General features: G+C 30.5%; 1 long non-coding RNA gene across 2 annotated transcripts; it reads left to right on the plus strand.

Annotated features, from left to right (window-relative positions):
- The first annotated feature begins 17,591 nt into the window (after nt 1-17,591).
- LOC112758980 (uncharacterized) lies at nt 17,592-20,406 on the plus strand. 2 transcript variants are annotated; one of them, XR_003179877.3, is made up of 3 exons: nt 17,592-17,807; nt 18,026-18,195; nt 20,110-20,406. It is a non-coding gene; the product is annotated as an uncharacterized lncRNA (long non-coding RNA). The 2 variants fall into 2 exon arrangements; XR_003179878.3 differs by having other exon boundaries at nt 20,113-20,406.
- The last annotated feature ends 300 nt before the right edge of the window (nt 20,407-20,706 follow it).

The following is a 20,706-nucleotide window of genomic DNA, read 5'->3' on the forward strand; positions in this document are numbered from 1 at the left end:
TAGATTTCTCCCAATAACTAACCAATGTCAAGTTCATCTCACCCTTCATAAAACTCTCTACGCTAAAATCGAAGCTCACCACCCTTCACAGGTTCCCTCAAATTGACTTCAATACAATTTCAATGTTTTAATTCAATGTTTTCCAAATTCACCATTCAAAGACCAATAATTTATCCATCACAATTTAAGTACAAATCCAATTACACATCAACGATCATTTTCACATCCATTCCAGAACCTATCAAAGCTCATCGCCACTATTTATCTCACTTATCTAGAATCATTATCTGCATTAGTTCACTAACCTTTCAAGTACTCAAATCATAAAGCATTTCTAATCATACCCTACTAATCCTTATTACAACCATACTATGTTAATGCTCCTGCAAGTTTTTGCTCCATCACTCTGATTTTCATCCACTAAGAATTCAATCGTAGCTTAGGTCCCTAGCTCATCTCTATGTTTAAATCGAAATCTCCTCAAAATTCTTAATCTTCATGAACACATTACCTAGGATCTCAATCAACAAATCACAAAAGTCTCCCACTCAACTTATTCTTCCTTAAGTGTAGCGCCATAACCTTACATACTAAGCAACTGACGAATCCCCCTCATCATAACTACAATCACATGCCAACCAATGACAAACTCGACCAAGTTCAAGCCTAATTTATACTATACCTACCTCAACACTTAACAATCCACCATCTACCCAATGTTATCCCAATTTACATTCTAATCATTCAAAACCTATAACATCCGTCTTCTAATAATTAGTCATTTTTTAATTTCTACACAATTGTACAAATTCACAAACTATACCAACGCCATATATAAGCCTCATCTACTCTAATTTGTAAGATCAAATCAGTTCAAGCCTAATTAAACAAATTCTTCCAATCAACTATCTGCCTCCAATTATTTCACTCAATAGTGAAAAATCAACAAACCAATCTCACATATACTGCTGCCTAGATTCCTATCTCGGCATTCCCTCATCGGTTCATTCTTAGAAATTCCTCCCCGAAAACCTCACTCATGTCCATGAGACGTCATTCAGGTCCTGTCCACACCAAACAAGCGATATCAAGGTGATCAACCTCAATATCTCAAGTTAAGTGCTTCAAATTATCAAAGATACACTCATGAACTTTATGCTAGACGTATCAACTAGATACCCTAACTAGCACAGGCACAGCCTCAGAGTATACATTGAAGCATAAGCAGTTCTATCCCTCAGGATCACGATAACGAACTGCTCTGATACCATAATGTAATACCCTAATATACAGATCCTTATGCTCGAGTCATAAGTCAATGATATTAAGGTGGTACGACTCTCAAGGTGGATTATAATACGTAATTATATATATGTTGAAGGAAAATATTAAAAAGCCTGAAAAGGAGTAAAAATAAAATCGCAAAAACGAGAACTCTCATGTATCGATAACATATAAATAAGGAGCGATCAGAAAGCGAAGGTAGGGATAAAACAGTAAAGCAGAATGAGATAAAGAATAATATAATTGTATAATATATGCAAATAGCCGCTAGTCGCGACCTGCGAAGTTTAGGCTGGCTAGGGTTATAAAATGAAAACCAGTTTGACAACAGAAATTCCTATCTCTCCCAAAATACAACACAGCCTCTATAGGCAAGTTTCAAAGGATTAAATACATAGTATAAGTTTTCAAAATAAAAGTGGAGAGAATCTAAGAAAATGTAAATAAGAGAATTCCAAAGGTCTTCACCGTCTTTTAGATAAACCACAGCTCACTACTGTGCACCTGAACCCGCATCTGAAAAACAAGAGATATATACGGAATGAGAACCCCCGACCCATGGGTTCCCAGTACGGTAAAAGTGCCAAATAAATATAATGCACTATAATATAAATTCACTAAGCATCTTAAACTTCTTATCTCGTCATATCCATTCTAAGTCCTCACTAATCCATAACGTGGCAACTATCATAGGGGATTCTAATTCTAGCCCAATATACTTTATACTTTCACTACCTTCCCAACCGAATAATCCAAGAACCAAACTTTATACAAACACACACAAACACAAACAATACATACAAGTAATGCACAAGTAAGACAATTAGCAAATAATCATGAAACATGTACAATTAGACAAACCAAAGCAATTAAGCAAACCGAAACAATTGAAACATATGTAGATGATGTATGTTTGTCCTACTGGCCGTGAGCTCACGTGTCGTTTAAATCACCAGAACCCGACACACCCAGTAGCTAACCTAGATATTGTCTCTCTGACATGCCTCCACACTCTTGAGATATGGTGCCCGTCACACTCTCGAGATAGAATGCTCATCATACTCATGGAATATAGTGTTCGTCGTATTCTCTGGGACAAAGTGCTTCCACACTCTTGGGATATAGCGCCCCCCATGCCACGCTTTTTGGATATAGTGCCCGTCACACTCATGGGATATAGTGTCCGACACACTTTCTAGGGTAAGGTGGTCCCACACTCTTGGGATATAGTGCCCGCCATGCCACGCTCTCGGGATATAGTGCCTGTCACACTTATGGGATATAGTGTCCGATACACCGTACAACAGAGAGAAAACATACACATTCTGATCATCGATCATTCCTCAATCATATCTCATAATCACATTCACTATTTATCATTACCACCCTTATACCCTCTCTCGTACACTCACATTTCATCAATTCATAACTAAATTCAAATATCAAGTTCATCATTTATCATCATCATTATCATCATTCACTTCTCATCCAACATTGTCAACACCTGATTACTTAGTTACTCGCTTTACCAACACTTTTCAATTTAAATCCCCCACTCCAAAACCTCTCTTCACCTCTAAGTCACTATCCCTTCCTAATTTAACCTCCTTCATTACCATTACAACTCAATTCTAGGGTCTTAGAGAGTGGAAATAGAAGTTTAGAAGTTCAAAATTTGGTTTTAAAACATAAAATCCATTTTGCTAAAAACAGGGGTCACGCGTACGCGTAGGCCACGCGTACGCCTGGGAGTGCAGTTTAGCCCATCTCACGTACGCATAGCCTTGTCCGCGTACGCATGTACGCTAGACAGAAACAACCCTTCGCAAATGAGGGGTATGCGTACGCATACACTGTAGTTTGATCAGAAATGGCTAAGTCCGCAAAATTTCAGTTTTATATACCAAACTTCTGACGTGCATAACTTTCTCGTTTTAAAATATTTTTCAATCGTTCTTCGAACGGCATAAATTGGGATGGAAAAAGGCTAGGCGGCCTGCTAGGGGACTGCAATCTGGCCTGTGTTTGGCCTGGCTGGCCTGGCCTAAATGAAAATAGACCCAAGCCCAGGCTATTAAAAAAGCCTATGTTCATTAAAAGGCCTGGCCTAGACTTTTGAAATAGCTTGTTGGGCCTGTCAGGCCGGCCTGAGCCTACAAAGATATATGTAGAGTTTTATTATACTAATAAAAATACAATTGGAAGGATTTGAACTTGGGTCTTCTATAATATTAAAATACTTTTATCCACTAAGTTGTTTATCTCTTTAATTATATATGTGTATTTTTATTTTCTTAATATCTTTAATTTTTTATGTTGGAATATCAAAAGTCAATTAAATAAAATAATTCTAAATTATATCTTAAAATTTAATTATTTATTAAAAAAAAAGGCCTATTGACAGGTTTCAGGCCAGGCTAGATTTAACAACAGGCCAAGATTAATACTCATTAAAAAGTCTATACCAGGCTACAGGCCAAGCTTAGGCCAATATACTCTATTACAAGCCTGGCCTGTTAAGATTAAAGCCTGACCTAGCCTAGCCTGTTTCTACCCCCTAGGCGTAAACTTCACGGACCCAATTTTCATATAAAATAAGTTTGAAATAATTTGGGGATCCGGAAGCCAAGTTATGGCTTGCTGAAGTTCGGCCAAAAATCTAATTTTCAAGACATACCAAATTATACCTCATTCAACAATTTCCTCACCCAATTACTCAATTACATATACTCCATATATATTACCCTATCTCCATCACAACCAACATCATACAACACACTTTTCATCACATTATCAACGTTCACAATTCATTATCAATCATCAACCTTTACTTACCTTCTTACCTCTTTCCGGCCTCCGACCCAAATTCACGGCCTTCGGCCCAGTATTTCATCAATTCAGCATAACTTATAAACACACAATAATTATTCAACACCAATATCAATTTCACAAGTACAGTATCAATTTCCTTCATGCATCATCTACACACATCAATCCATCTAAACATATCATTCAAGCTTAATTCTAGGGGCATCTAACCTAGGAATTCACATCATATTACACGGCACTTAAATGAAACTTGAACCGTACCTCTTGGAGCTAAAATAATTGAGCTACTTCTTGGAAGTCTCTACCAACCCTTAACTCCAAGCCTCACTAAAGCCCCACAAGCAATATCAATCTCCCAATTGTACACCAAAATCACCCAATACTCTAACATACTCAATTTTCACACGTATAATCAACCTAGAGTTCATGAAATTGATAAATTACTAGGGTTTGAAAACTTTTTACCTTAACCCATAGAATTGGTTGATGAAACCCATCGATAACTCATATTAGAGCACTCCTAAACAACCAAAATCATAAGATTTCTTCAAAACACAAACCAAATTTGAAATACAAGAGGAAAAACAAAACTAGTCAGATTTCATTGAGAAACTTATCATAATACCTAGATATAATTTAAGAGGAGGAAAAGAGTGATGCGTGGCCGTAAACGGCTCGTCGATTGGAGCTCCGTAGCCCAAGTTATGGTGGTTTGAAGTTGGTGATGAATAGTGCCACCAAACCCTTGCTCACTCTCTTCTCTAACCGAGCTCTCTCTTTCTCTTTGAAAAAATGAGCTGAAAGCTCATTAATGATGAATATATATGTTGGGCTTGGGCCCAATATGGGCCCAGTTCATCCGGTTTAGCCCGTTGGTCCAACTTTGGACACAACCTTTAAGATTAGAGTTTTTAAATCGTATTTTAAATATTTCTATCTTCCCTAATTATAAATTCTAATCTTTTAACCTTATTCGCTTATAATCAATTTTCTCAGTTGTAGTACCGAATAGATTTCAGCCGGTACTGCTGGTCAAATTTTTAGTGCGCGTTTTTAAACGGAAAACTATGTTTTTCGACTTAAAAAAATTCACTGAGTCCAAATATCATATTTAAATAATCAATTTTTGATTGCTAATTTTTCTAACCATGTTCGCTCATATTTATTTTATTATTTAATTAACTACAATTTGACCAGGTTTTATAGGAATTTCTTTTCTAAAAAAGAGTTCAACCTCTTATCACAAATACTTTGTCTTAAGAAGGGTGATAGAAGTAATACTCATTATTTCTTTAGGATAACCAATAAATCTCATTTATTGGATCTAATATCAATCTTATTGTTGTGCAATCTCTTAACACATATAAGATATCTCCAAACTCTAATGTTCTTGAGTTTTGGCTTATGCCCTTTCTATATCTCATATAGGTAAAAAACTGATTTAGTGAGAAATTTATTAATTTAGCAATATTTCTTAAAACGTAGTCCAAATATTTAACAAATAGTGATCCTCAGCTAAATCAAATTCCATGTTTCTTTAAACATGATGGAGTACATAGAGTACTAGTATTTGTGGATTGAGAGAATCTGATTCTCTATTTAATAGAATATCAATTAGATATTAAAGATTTCACTTTAAGCTCTTATAATAAAAATATTCAGTATCTTTATTATTGGTCAAACCAACCTTTAAGAGCAATTTTAATTCACATTCTCAATACTCATATTAAGCTTTTCCAAAAAGATCACAAATCTTAATCATATTAAGGACAATTATGAATTTTTTGTAATAAAATAAATCTCCAAAAATGTTTGAAAGAATAATTCTCGCTAAAGCCATTTGCCTAATGGCATTCTAACTTCTAAAATTGTTTAATTCAAAATATATCATCCAATACTACCACTAATTTAAATAAAATCTTTGATAGTCGTACTATCTTGCTTTAGGTATCAAACATCTTCTCAAGATGTTCAGTAATAAATAGTGGGTAGATGCCTTTGAAATTGAAACTCATGGTTGTCAAAATAACCTATATTGCGATAAAATAATATTCCAAATACTTCACAAGTTTCAACCGTTCTATAACCAATTTTACCGGAGGATATTATTTCAGTAGGATTATCATCTCAATGATAAACCTTTGAAATTACAATTCTCAAATTGTTTTTAATATACTACTTTCAAGCATGCCTCACAAAATATGGACATATTTAAAAATTTCAAATCTGAAAGTAAATTAAGAAATCTATATTTCTGTTAAAATTATTTAGAATCATGAATGAGTACCTTAATTGTCAAGTTGTTACTCATACCTATTCTAAATAAACATGATTAAATTATATTCCATGCAATTATAATCCCAAATAATTATTTAGTTGTCAGACAATTATTTAACTGAATTATATTTTATACCCCTAGGTTGTCTAGGTTCAAGTATAAAATTAATTCTCCTTATACATCATCATATACATAAATAAATTCTTTGAGTACAAATCTCCTGGTTGTCAGGTTGCTCCTTGTAAACAAGAGATAAATTTATTTTTTAGGCAATTTCCTAACTTTTAAGATTTATCTCTATTGTTAAAGAATTTTTATCAGTAATTGTTTAGGCAAAAATATAAAATTAAATCCCTAATACATCAAATGTATATACTAATTATTATCTTGAAAATAAAACTTCTGGTTGTCAGGCTGCTCTTTATAATCAAGAACATTAGAAAAATTAATTTCTAAAATTATTGTGTTCAAAACACATCAATCAAATCAAACTTTGATTTTTTTTTATAGACTAACGTTTAGCATTAGAAAATTATCAAATCAAATTTGATCTTTATATATATATATATATATATATATATATATATATATATATAAAAGAAACAAACAAAAGATATTTTGCATCTTATTCCTTCTATTGCAGGGGCGGGGCTACATACATAAAAAGGGGGGCAATGGACCCCCCTAATTTTAATTTTTTACATGTAAATTATATATAAATTTCAGTTTATCCCCTCCCTTAAAATTTTATTTTAATCTTATTTTATTGTGTAAATATTTTTGGCCCCCCTCTAATATTTCATCTAGCTCCGCCCCTGTTCTATTGTAACCAAAATCACGATAAAATTTAATAGATAAATAGAACCAAACAAAATATTTGATTATAAATATAACTATTATATTAAAAGAATGAGAATTTAATCACAATTAAATAATAAAAATAAATTAACTATTAATTTATTAGAAAACTATCTCAATAGAAATAACTGCATCACATGCTTAAAAAAATTTGAATTAATCTTATTAATTCACAAACTTTTAGAAATATAGGAATAAATATTTAAACGCAAAAAGGCAAAGCTTTGACACCACTGAAGGATTACCACATGTTCATAACACGCAATGTAAGAAAAGAAAGTAATCCTAAAGATCTATGTTGTGCTTAAATTTTATTCGAATAAACAATATATAGATCATATCTAAATAGCCGTGTATGCTAGTAAAAATTATTTTCTCGTTCGATGGTATGAAGGCGCTATGCGTATCCACACTGAGACCAACCTTTGTTGTCAACTACTTAACCAATGGACATCTGATCTAAATTGAGAAACCTCTTGCGACTCTTTGTACGCCATAAAATTCTTCTCCAAGAATTAGGCTCACATACGTTTATGTGTGTAGAGGTAAAGGAATAAAACTCTTGTATTTTATTCTCATCTATTTTCTCTACTCTTGGTATACATATATATAGTATAAGATTTGTTATTAATTTTAAATTTGAATCTCAATTCAAATTTGAATCATATCTTACTATTCTAAACTTGAATCTTTCAAATTTATGAATCATATCATAACTCAATTTGAAACAAAATCAGTTAGGATCTCATCTAAATTTAGAATTCAAATTTAGAAATAGAATAACTAATTATTCTCAAATCTCATTTAATATTCTCAATTATCATACTATTATTATATTCTTGGTGCTAGCAAAAAATATAATAATATTCCTTTTGAATTAATATAACTATTTATTTGATCAAATCAAAATAATAATTAAATAATTCTACTGCAAAGATTAGAACATTCGTTAGTGTGTGACTCCATAGGTTCAATATTAAGCGGGTAGTAAATTAGTCATACTAAATTTACTAATCAAGGTTGGCGTCTAGCAACACTCCCTAATGATCCGATAGTATGAAGTAGTATATTTTTTACTGAGAACCTGAGAATAACAAAGTATAATTCCTTCTATCTTTCCAGCTCTTGGTTAACCCTTAGAGTATAGTTCAGTTGTCAAAACTCTAATTTGTTACCATTATATAATGAACTGTGAATGACTTAAGAAATTCATTTCTTCATTCATTCAATCTCCTTTGCCAAGGTTTTATTCATTTCAGTCATTATAATCATAGAGCTCAAACTCTTTACCAAGAGTTGACGGATTCCTTATTGACTAATCATTAAGTCTATAAGTACTTAAATCATACCCAATATCCATTCAACTAGTATCGTAGGATATTAGGTGTCCAGAATCAAAGTATAATAGATACATTGTTAATTACTATGACAGTTGCAGGTCAAAGAAAACTCTATTACCATGTTTATTTTGAGAATATCCTATTGACAAATATGCAGTAATTATAACCATTAGAAATTTTCAAATTGAGTCAATTCAATGGTTGATAAACCACAATTTTATGGTTTATCTTGTATTGAATTTGGTAGATTTTATCAACTTTTTCTACATTTATTCAATGAAATAGCATGGTTTGTAAATTCTCCCTAAATTGTGCTTAAGAGTAAAAACATGCTTTTTAGGCTCTTAATTTGATAAATTTAATTCACTTTAATTCCAATCGATGCTTTGATATGTTTGTTGAGTAATCCCAGGTTTATAAGGCAAAGATTGGATTGAAGGAATGAAGAAAAAGCATGTAAAAGTGGAGAATTCATGAAGAAATGAAGTTTTAGAAATTTTCCATGCGAGGCGTACGCGTGAATGGTCATATCTCTATATGCACCATCTATATATATAATTTAATAAATGAGAGCTATTAATTTTCATCTAATGAAGACCATTATATATATATATATATATATATATATATATATATTAATCTTTTCATATTATAATGTCCTTTTTAATAATCCTATGACCAAGAACAATTTAGATTAAATTATAAAAGATTCATCTCTCAATATTATGATTACTATCACAATGATAAATCTCTAAATTTAATCAAGGACCTTATTATATTAACATTTTAATATAATAATAATAACAAATTAGTTGACACATAATTGATTGGATTGTGGTCATACTACTTATTCTCAACAGAAACTAGTGGCAATTTAAAGCTTTATATCTCTATAATACCTCGTTTAAATTTCAGCTTTATGCCATGTTTATAAAAATAGTTATATAGGTGAGAAGATGACTAGCTCACTGTTCTTTTCAACCAGCTTCCTCTAAAATAAGGCCATATTTCAAGTTGTATAACTTTTTGGTGTGATATGGTATTGAACTGAAATTTACTTTGTTTGAAAGCTAGGTGAGTCTCATTTGAGGTCACCAAATTTAAAAGACATTTGGATAGAATTAGATTTTTCATAAATTTGCTAAAATTACGGCTCTCTGCTATTTTTTTTAATGCTCTCAAAGTGATGACATAATTTCAAATTTTTTTATAAAATTCAATTTTGATCGGATTGCCTCAAAACTAATTTTATATTAAAGCTTTAAGCTCGTAGAATTATTTTGTATAATTAAATATTTTGTGTTTGAGCTTTTCACAACATATATGAATATTTTATAAGGTAAAAGAGCTGGGGGCAAAAGTCTCCAAGAGAGTAATGCAAAGAATAAGAAAAGCCCCAAGATATTAACCAGAGATTGCTAATGTGGAAACGTCCACATGACTGATAGTCTGTTTCTCACTGTGATGCACACTAGAGATGTTAGAAAAATTATTATGATTATGATTCGGCCTAACTGATACGGATAAACCCGTAATGTCGAGGTATCCTGACTGACATGGGTTCGCTCATGATGATACCAATGTGCCTGACTGACACAGTGGAGAAATCATATTCGGGCGTAGCCCCGGATAACGTCGGGTTGCGAGTAGACAACCGACGCATGAGTTCAAGGCCTACACTAGGGATAGGCATGCATCATAAATTGCTTGTGCATTTGATTGTGATTATTTATGGTTCATTGTTTCTGCTATGTGCTATCTGCTTCTCACTAAAATTTCATTCTCTAATTCTTGTCTGTATTTTTAAAATTATATGATTTAAATTTCTCCAAAACTTAGAATAAGATAGTAAAATTAGGAATAATAGTCGTAGAAAATAGCATAGGAATGGCATGAACCCCAAAAAAAGATGCTAAGGAAGAGTTATGTCAAACCTCGCAAGTACGGAAATGAGAGAAAAAGTTTAATATAGTACCTAGAACAAAGTAAACCGAAAATAAATATTGATAGCACCAAAATTCTAGGTTTTACGAGAGAGATGTGTTTTTGCGATGTCACCTTACTGGGAACTATATAGGTTCTCACCCCTTCCTTCTCGTTTTTCCCACAGATGGAAGATCCAGACTTGGTCCCGTCACTGAAATTCTATTCATAGAGGTACCAGAAGAGCATGTGTTTCAAGACTCTATAGGAGATATTGTGAGAGGTGCTCGAGACTAGCCCTGAGATGATGTCGGCAGACTTGTGCCTCGACAATGGAGAATTGTAGGATAGATGGTCTTCATTCCTTAGACTCTGCTTTCCCTCACTTTTGTAGCATTTTGAAAGATAAGACTTGATATTTTCTTTTATTAGTCCGAGTACCAACTTAAAAATTTTCTATATGAATCAAGTATCTGAGAAGTTGTCAGTTGTGTGTGTGTGTGTATATAAGTATGTCAAGTTTGTATGAACTAACTTGGGATGTATATAGATGTGAAAATTTTTCTATAATCTCGTTGCTATTTGATTTCGCTGTTTATTGGTATTTATTTTATATTATATATCTCTGATGATGTCTTTAGTTGTTGCTAACGGGTTTATTAAGAAAAATGATATGATACAAATAAGATAACATACGCGATTCTGGTAGTACGAAAGGCTCACATATAGTAAATATTATTTAGTATAGAGTTTATAGGATTACTGAAAAGTGACACCTGATGACTAGGAGTGATCCGGACCTGATCGTTACAGTTGATATGAAATGTTAACTCACACAAGTAGCCATTAAATATTCATGTATATGAGTTGGACAAATCAATTTCTAGAATAAAATATAAAATAATGTCCAAAAAATTTTAAAACAGTTTCTAAAAAAATTTAAAGAAGTCCTTTCAAATGTTCTTAATCTTTTAAAAAATCAACATCTTATAATATTTTTATCAATTAGAACAATAAAAGATTACTAAAGAAAATATAATGAATAGATAATACAAAAATAACAAAATATATGATAAAAATTTTATTTATTAACACTAAAATAACATAACAAATAACATTATTGAATTATTAATGTATGATACTTAGAGTATCTCTAATACTCGGTATTAATTTTATTTTATTTTGGGTCTCACAAGATGTCACATTAGTATTTATGAAACTATATATCATAAGATTTTATTTGAAACATAATATAAAATTTGTCACTCCAATGTTTAGTTTCATTTTAATTTAAACTTTAAGTTATTTTTAATTATTTTAAATAAATTTAATTAAATTTTAAAAATTAAACTAAAATTTAAAATATAGAATTATAAAATTTAATAATTATATACTATATTTAAAAGATATTACACACCAATAAAAATAAACTTTAAAAATTACCTAATTAAGCATAATAACGTTAAAAAAACACATTGCATATTAAAAAAAAAAGTATTACACATGAATTAGATATGATACTCGTATTTTTTATCATTGGATTAAATGGGGTAGAAAATGGAAGTGATCCTGAACTTTGATTGTTTGAGAAAAATAAAACTTATAAATTAGATGGACTTGAAATTAAGAAGAAAACTGAGTATTTGAATTTTGGCTTATTGGATTTTAAAAAAAAATGCAATAGAAAATTAGAATTTTATGAATGTAAAGATTGATAATTGTATGCATTTGGATTGGGAAAAAAATTAAAATTTTATTAATAATTCCAAAAAAACTTATTTTAAATTGATTTTCATCTATTTTTCTACTAAATTTATAAGAAGATAATAAAAAAAAAAGTAGAGTGTGCATCTAACTTATTTAAGTAAATTTTAACTGAGATTTTGTTACAATAAAATAATATTATAATGTTACAATGAAACAACGTTATAATAATAATACCATTAGTATTCATTTAATGAGTTTAAACAAGTGACAATATTTCACTCTTCTTTCTTCAAAGTGATGAAGTTTTAATTTTAAAGATAGTTTCCAATATAAGTTTTAATTTTAAATAAGTTCATTTACTGTACAGATAAAAAATGATACCCAAAAAAATTAATCTCATTGGAGTTGTTCTTAAATCCAGATAATAATAATAATAATAATAATAATAATAATAATAATAATAATAATAATAATAATAATAATAATAATAACTAATCTAAGAGGTCAATGCTAATTTATGAAGTCTATTATTTATATGCCTAAACTATTAAAATATTGACACCAAATAAATTTTGAAAAATATTTTTAAGTGAAAAAATATATTTTTTTGATATAATTGCTAATTGTGGTAGCACAAATAACTTTAATTGCAAGTCTACAATATTACAACTAATGAATCCAAATTTTTTTAAGAAATATGAACAAAACATTTGAATTTGTCGAGACATTTCTTCTTCAAGTGTTGCAAAGTATTAGAAATTAAGTTCACAATAAAATTTTGTAAATCATCAACATTGACTTTGTGTTGACCAAAACTTATAAATTTAACTCCATAGATAACTTAGTTTGTGTTAGAAACAAGAGACTAAACTGTAGAAAGGATTTGTGTATTATTGAGTTGTATTCAAATTGTATATTCAAGTTGTCTATTCAAGTTGTTTGGAATGATACAATATAAAAGGGTATTTATAGGTACTAAGAGAATCGTAATAATAAAGACGCAATCTCCTATAATAAATGTTCAGATATACTAAATAATACTAATTGATCCTAATTATATTCTAAAACAAGAGACTAGAGTGGAGAAGGAATTTGTGTATTATTGAGTGTATTTAAGTTGTGTAGAATGATACAATATAAAAGGGTATTTATATAGGTACTAAGAGAATCGTAATAATAAAGACGTAATCTCCTATAATAAATATTCAGATATACTAAATAATACTAATTGATCCTAATTAATCCTAATTATATTCTAACATTCCCCCTCAAACTCAAGTGACAACTTGAGTTTGAAACTTATTTAAAACAAGGAAATAAAGAGAAAAAAGAAACTACATAAACTGAAAAAACGGGTGCAGACGGAACTGCCAGAAAGAAGTGCAGATGGAACTGCCGCTTGTTTGAAGGAAGCGCAGATGGAACTACCGTTAGTCTGAAGGAAGCGCAGACGGAACTGCTGCTTGTCTGAAGGAAGCGCAGACGGAACTACCGCTATCTGAAGGAAGTGCGGTCGAAACTGCCACAAGAAAACACAGACGAAACGCAGACAGAACTGCCATGAGAAAACGCAGACAGAACTGCCATGAGAAAACGCAGACTAAACTGCCACGAGAGAACGCAGATGGAATTGCCACGAGAGAATGCAAACGGAAATGCCGAAAGAGAGCGAAAACTATATGATTTCTTCATGAGAATAGGTAAGCAGCGGATGACAATGGTGTTTGATCATTCGACTCGAAAAAACACAAGACAGAGAAAATAGGCTAGTCGGTGAGGTGAAAAAGCATCAAAGGAGTGACAAAAGAGAAAGAAGAATGGCATAGAAAAAAAAAATGCAAAAACTACGGTGATTTCACCACAAGGAAAACAACCTATCCTCTTCAAGGAGGATACCATGGCTCTAATACCATGTTAGAAACAAGAGACTAAACTGGAGAAAGGATTTGTGTATTATTGAGTTGTATTCAAGTTGTCTATTCAAGTTGTTTGGAATGATACAAGATAAAAGTGTATTTATAGGTACTAAGAAAATCATAATAATAAAGACGTAATCTCCTATAATAAATATTCAGATATACTAAATAATACTAATTGATCCTAATTATATTCTAACAGTTTGCATTGCAAGTAAGTTCTAAAATATTGCCCTCACAAGAATTCACACCAATATTTCTAATTATTTTATGTAAAAAATTTTATATTAAATATTTTTTTTATATTTTTAATTAATACTAGCTCATTCTCTTCAATATTAGAGAATGATCATAAAATATGATACTTACAACAACAGCAAAAACAACAACAAAATCTTGTCCACTAGGTGGGGTCGGCTACATGAATAAAACAACGCCATTGAGTTCTGTCATGTATCATGTCTACAACGAGATTATTTATGTGTAGATCTCGTTTGACCACCTCATAGATGGTCTTCTTAGGTCTTTCTCTGCTTTTCACCCCTTATCTATCCTCCATCTCATTCACCTTCTTGACTGGGTGCTCTATCGGTCTTCTTCTCATGTGTCCAAACTACCTGAGACGCGATTCTACTATCTTTTCGACAATGGGTGCTACTCCAACTCTCTCCCTTATATCTTCATTCCTTATTTTATCCAATCACGTATGGCCGCTCATCCATCTCAACATCTTCATTTCTGCTACACTTAGCTTATGTTCATGCTCCTCTTTGTTCGCCCAACACTCTGTACCATAAAGCATAGTCGGTCTTATAGCAGTGCGATAGAATTTACCTTTAAGTTTTAAAGGCACTTTTTTGTCATATATAAAACCAGATGCACTCCGCCATTTTGACCAACTTTCTTGGATCCTATAATTTACATCATGTTCAATCTCTCCATTGTCTTGTATGATGCATCCAAGATACTTAAAATCCCGAATTCGCTTTTCGGCCAGACTACTTTTAGCCATTTTTTCAGTAGACTGGATTTGAAGGCCAAAACAGAGAAAAGTACTATCTGTATCTTCTAAAAACGCGAATACAAGTAGGTGAGTATTCAGTGTCTTGCTCACCGCGAGTTTGACTTCTTTGGACGCAATGACTCCCTTTAATAAGATATGAAAATATTTTATTATCATGCTCCTGTTGGGTTTTACTTCTCTTCCTGTTCTATTGATCAAATGCAACATCAATGATCTCGAGTATCAACAATGAAATTACTTAACACTTTCTATATCTCTCTTTACCCAAAGACACAGCATTTTCGATCTTAGGCAAACGAGGGTTACCGACTCTACGACCTCGCAAGGCGCTACTGTAGTGCTCTTTGGGTCTGTCGCTTTCTCAATTGAAAATGAAAACTATCAAGAGCAGCCCTACACTGCTCCATCTATGTAATTTCTTGATGGATTTTCTACCATCACCTACGCAATTTCAAAGTCGTAGGATGTCTCCAATATTCACCTCTATATTAGAGTTTTTAAAATATGATACTTACAAATAAATATAAATTTATTTATTTTAATTTTTTGAGAAGTAATATTTTTTCAAAGTTAATTTATAATTTATTTAAAAATACATAGATTATATATATATATTTTAAAAATTAAAATTTATTAATTAGAAATAATTATATATAAATAATTCAAAGGGACTATTTTAAAATTTTTCAGTGGCTATTTGGAGTTTTTTTTTAACTCTCCGTAGATTATTGCTTTATACTTCATCTTAGGAATTGATTTGTCTAGATCGCATATATGGATACTTAATAGCCACGTATATAAGTTAACATTACACATCAGTAATTACCGTTAATGATTAACAGAGAAAATTGTATTGTCTAATCAAAATAAATATTAGGAATTGTTTTATATATAATATAAATTGAATAACATATGTTTTTATATATAAATATATTAGTGACTGTATTTGGTAGTTGATTTTAATATAAAAATATTTTTTATTTTTATATGTATTTGATATCTCATAAAAATTTCTATTATACTATTATAAATAAGTTTGACTATTCATATAGATTTGATTATTCTACTATAATTAATTTAATTATTAATTATACGCAGTATTCATTTAAATATTTATTTCAAGTCAGTAGCATATTTGTTTGGAAAAACAATCATTTGTATCTATTAATTTTACGAATACTGATAAAAGTACCCGTTAAAAAAAAGAAACTAATGTACCTATCAAAGATGGGTTTCGTACGAAAAAAGTATCCAAACCCTAAATTTTTATTGACTTTTTAATAAAATTTCCAAATTATCTCTATCCTTTATGTTTAACTTTTAACCCCACAATTATATCTTCTTCTCCAAATCTCAAACTTTCACATCCCTCCATTACCACCACCTTAACCACATTTTCTATTCTCAGCTACTCCACATTTTCCACGCCGACGATGACGAAGATGACGACAAGGCCTTCAGACAATCTGCCTGTTCCCACGCCACCTCTGACAACACCCACCTAAAGTCCCATGGCGGCCCAGCGCCGTCTCAAGTCCGTGCACAGATTACCTCTACTTCGACACTATTGTTGTTGCTGCAATCTACAAAGACATCAACCATATCTTACTTCGGAAAGTCAATTCCGTCAGACATTAGCGACACATATTCCCTTCTTGTTCTCAACATCACCTTTCGTACAACCGCCAAGCGCATCCACAAAGATAAGATTGTCGAATCTGCTCCCAGATCTAAGCACAGTCGCAGTCCCAGAAGAAGGTAGCATTTCAAATTTTGTTTTTGAGTGATACTTTTTGCTATGGTTTTGCATTCACGGTTTGGTTTGATACTTGAATCAGATGTAGGTATGGTGATAACGATTACAGAGGAGGAGAGGATTATAAAAAGAGGATTAGTAGTGATGATGTCGACGATGATTATCGTGATGATGTTAATGCCGTCTGGCGGTGGTGGTGGCAATGGTAGAGTGGCAGAGAAGAGGAGAAGGTGATTAAGGTGTTGACAATGGAGAGATGTAAAAATGAAATATTTGAGAAAAAAAAAGATGGTAGTGGAGTTGAGGTTAAAAATAAAGGATGGAGTAATTTAGAAATTTTACTAAAAAATAAAAAAAAATTAGGATTTGAATATTTTTGTCATACAGGATTCATATTTAATGGATACAACATTAATTTCTTTTTTTAATAGATATTTTTGTTAACGTTTGTAAAATTTATGGGTACAAATAGTTATTTTTATTATTTATTTTTTAAAAAATAAAATATGAGTACAAATAGTTGTTTTTATTATTTGTTTTTTTTAATAAAATAGTTTAATCTTATATACATCTATATTAAGTGGAATCTTTTAAAAAGTAAAAGATAATTTAAAATAATTGGTTATTACAACTTAGTTACAATTTGATATTGAAACTAAATTCGTTGCTTGTTAGTAAGTCGATTAATCTAAAAGTTTTTAAGGAGAAGCAAGCACACAACTAATGGAGCCGAGGCAACGATTACTTAATTCATTGCTTCTTTCTCCATCAAGTTGGCGTGTGCTGTAAATAACTGGGTTCCGCAACTTGCAGCCACGTTCCTTTAACGGTGCGTGGTCACCATCATACCCTCTCCCAATTTTTTGTGTTCTTATTAGATTTAACTACTCCGGTAAGTAACGTTTACTTAATTAACTGTCCAATAATTATTTCTTCTCATAACAAATTAACAATCATTAATATTGTTATGATCTAATTCAATCTAATCGCAGCAGATTATTGACATGTTAGGTTTAGGGATGGTAGAGGGATGTGGAATTCCATGGTTGATTTGGATTCAATTCTTAGTTTCTTTTCTTCTCCTTTTCGTTCTATTTTGCTTCACTCTAGATCACACCAATGATGAGGATGGCGGTGCCACCGCCGCACCGGCCACCGCTTCTACTTCTACCACTAGGTTCCATGTCCATGATATTCACCAGATTCAAAACGACAAGCAGGTCGCCGAGGACGATGAAACGTCCACCATCGTAGTTACCTCCAATCTACGCCATATGCAGGTTACACACCTCATCATTTTTCTTCTTCAATCTTTGTTTTTTGTTTTTTTTTTTAAATTTTATTCTTTTGTTAATTTGTTCCTTTTCTCTCCTAAACAAGCAAGAGATCCAGTACTTGGCCTCAAATAGAGAATTTTGTTTTTTAAATTGGACAATTATACTTTTACATTCCAATCAATAAAAGATTAAAAGTGACTAGTTTTGAGGAGTTTAAACATTATATATAGATTTTTAAGTCCGATTCTCATTGCCACACATGTACTAAAAAATACATATCCCTCAGAACAGAAGATGTTATGATTACAGCTGAAGAACTCTTACAGAGATTTAATCCTTAATTGGATGTTCGTCACTTTTTTAAATTTAGCATTTAAATTTAAATTAAGAATAATGTTACACATTGAAATATTTTTGTTAATCAAGTTCTACTTAATTTTATTATTTAATTTTGTTAAACTTAATTTATAAAAAAACTTGAATGCATAGTATTATTCAAAAATAAACATGAGAGTGATATCTTGAGTAAAAACCAGTGGAACTCCTTTTTTATTAAATACTAAGGATAAGTTTGGATTGATTTAAAAAAAAAATTATTTTTTAATTTTTTTAATTTTGTTATGTATAATTATTAATACAATAATTTTGTTAGATATTATTTTAATTTTATTTTAATTTATATTTAAATTAATTGTATTTTTTATTATGTATAATTACTAATATAAATATAATTATTATTATATATATAAATAAAAATATCAAATATATCTTTTTGTGATTATATGATATTTATTAATATTATTTTTTTAATAAATACATATAGTATATACTAATATTAAAATATTTATTTTAATATTAAAATAAAATTAAAAAATTTTATCATGAAAAATTAAAAAAATATATTATAAAAATTACTAAAATTTTATATAAGTATCTAATATAATTAGATTATAATTTGTTGATTATAAGTTGTTGAGGTTTTAATTATTCTTAAAATATTAGTGAAGATGTGTATTTCAAATTTTAATTTTAAATTTTTATTATTTTATATTTTTTATTTACGTAAAATCAAATTAGCCGATTTCATCAGTGACCTACCAGTAACCAATAAATCAGTAACTTAGACCGATTTGATCACTATTTTAATTCTGACAATTATGATCAAAACAGCTCATATTTGTTTTATTTAACTTTTATTTATTACAAAATATATTAAATAAACTAAAAATAAGAAGTTTAAGCAGTTTTTAACTAATTTTTTTTATAAGACATTTCTGTTAAAACTAAAGACCATCCCTTTTGATATTGTTGCAAATTTGCAATTCATTACTGTGGCGAAAGTGAGAATTTTGTAATGCAAAACATTGCAGCGCTCCTGGATATGGTTGTAACGAGTTTAGTTATCAAATAATGAATAGAGTTTAGTTAACATCTCTGTTATAAGACACATGATAAAGTTTACTATTAGTTAAAAATTTTAAATGTTTTTATTTAATGAAAACAAAATAACTACGTTAAAAATTTGAATTTTTTATATTTTTAATAAAAATATTTTACTAAGAGCAAATTTATTATGTATCCTAAACACACATATTAGCTAAGCCCTAATAAATATAAATTAAATGCATTGATATCTTAGCATTTAATGTTATGTAGTTTTCCTTTCCGCTTGTTGTGTGTATGACTGTATGTTATTATTATCCTACATCATGACATATCAGTTATCACTTAGCCATATATCGCATATACCCTAAACTCTTTAACTAACTCTTAAATCATAGTTAAATGCAAGGAGAAGATCATTTAAGTCCTAAGAAATCCTGTCAAACTATAGTCAACTCTAACTCACACAGATGTACATATATAATTTTTTTTTTTGGACATATAATAATTACTTGTACATATAATGTATTTTAGCAGGGCGGAGAGAACCTAGATATAAAGGATGACAGTGTATCATGTTCAAGCTTGAAAAGCGAAGAAGAAAATACAGATGACAATGAGGATTCATCATCACCTGAATTGTTTTTACACCCTTGTCAATATTTCCAGTTAGCCACAGTAGCTTTTCTCAAATGTTTCGGCCTAGATTCTACGCCTGACCCTTCTTCAACCTGTAGGCGTAGGAAAAGAAAAGAAAGTTGATAATGAAAATTATGCTCGGTTAATTCATTTATTTATGAGCCTTAATCTAAATTAAAACAAGAAAGAAAACTCCATTTCCATTCTTGCATGATTTAACAAATTAACACTGGACCACTATTGGGAAGAATAATAACGAAAAATCTAAAATATTTGGAGGATCAAATTCAATGATTAATTTTTTTATTAACTTTTATATATTTCGATAGAATGATTTTGTTTCTTCAGCTGAATTTACTCTAAATGTATCTCGAAGGATGGAATTTATACCATGTCTATGAAATTTATTCCCTATTAACACTTGAACATAAAGGAAGAACATGATCGCATTGCCATTAACACATTAGAACACAGATACTACTTTTACGGGAC

This window comes from Arachis hypogaea, chromosome 16 (assembly GCF_003086295.3).
Source record: "Arachis hypogaea cultivar Tifrunner chromosome 16, arahy.Tifrunner.gnm2.J5K5, whole genome shotgun sequence".
Lineage (NCBI taxonomy): Eukaryota > Viridiplantae > Streptophyta > Magnoliopsida > Fabales > Fabaceae > Arachis > Arachis hypogaea.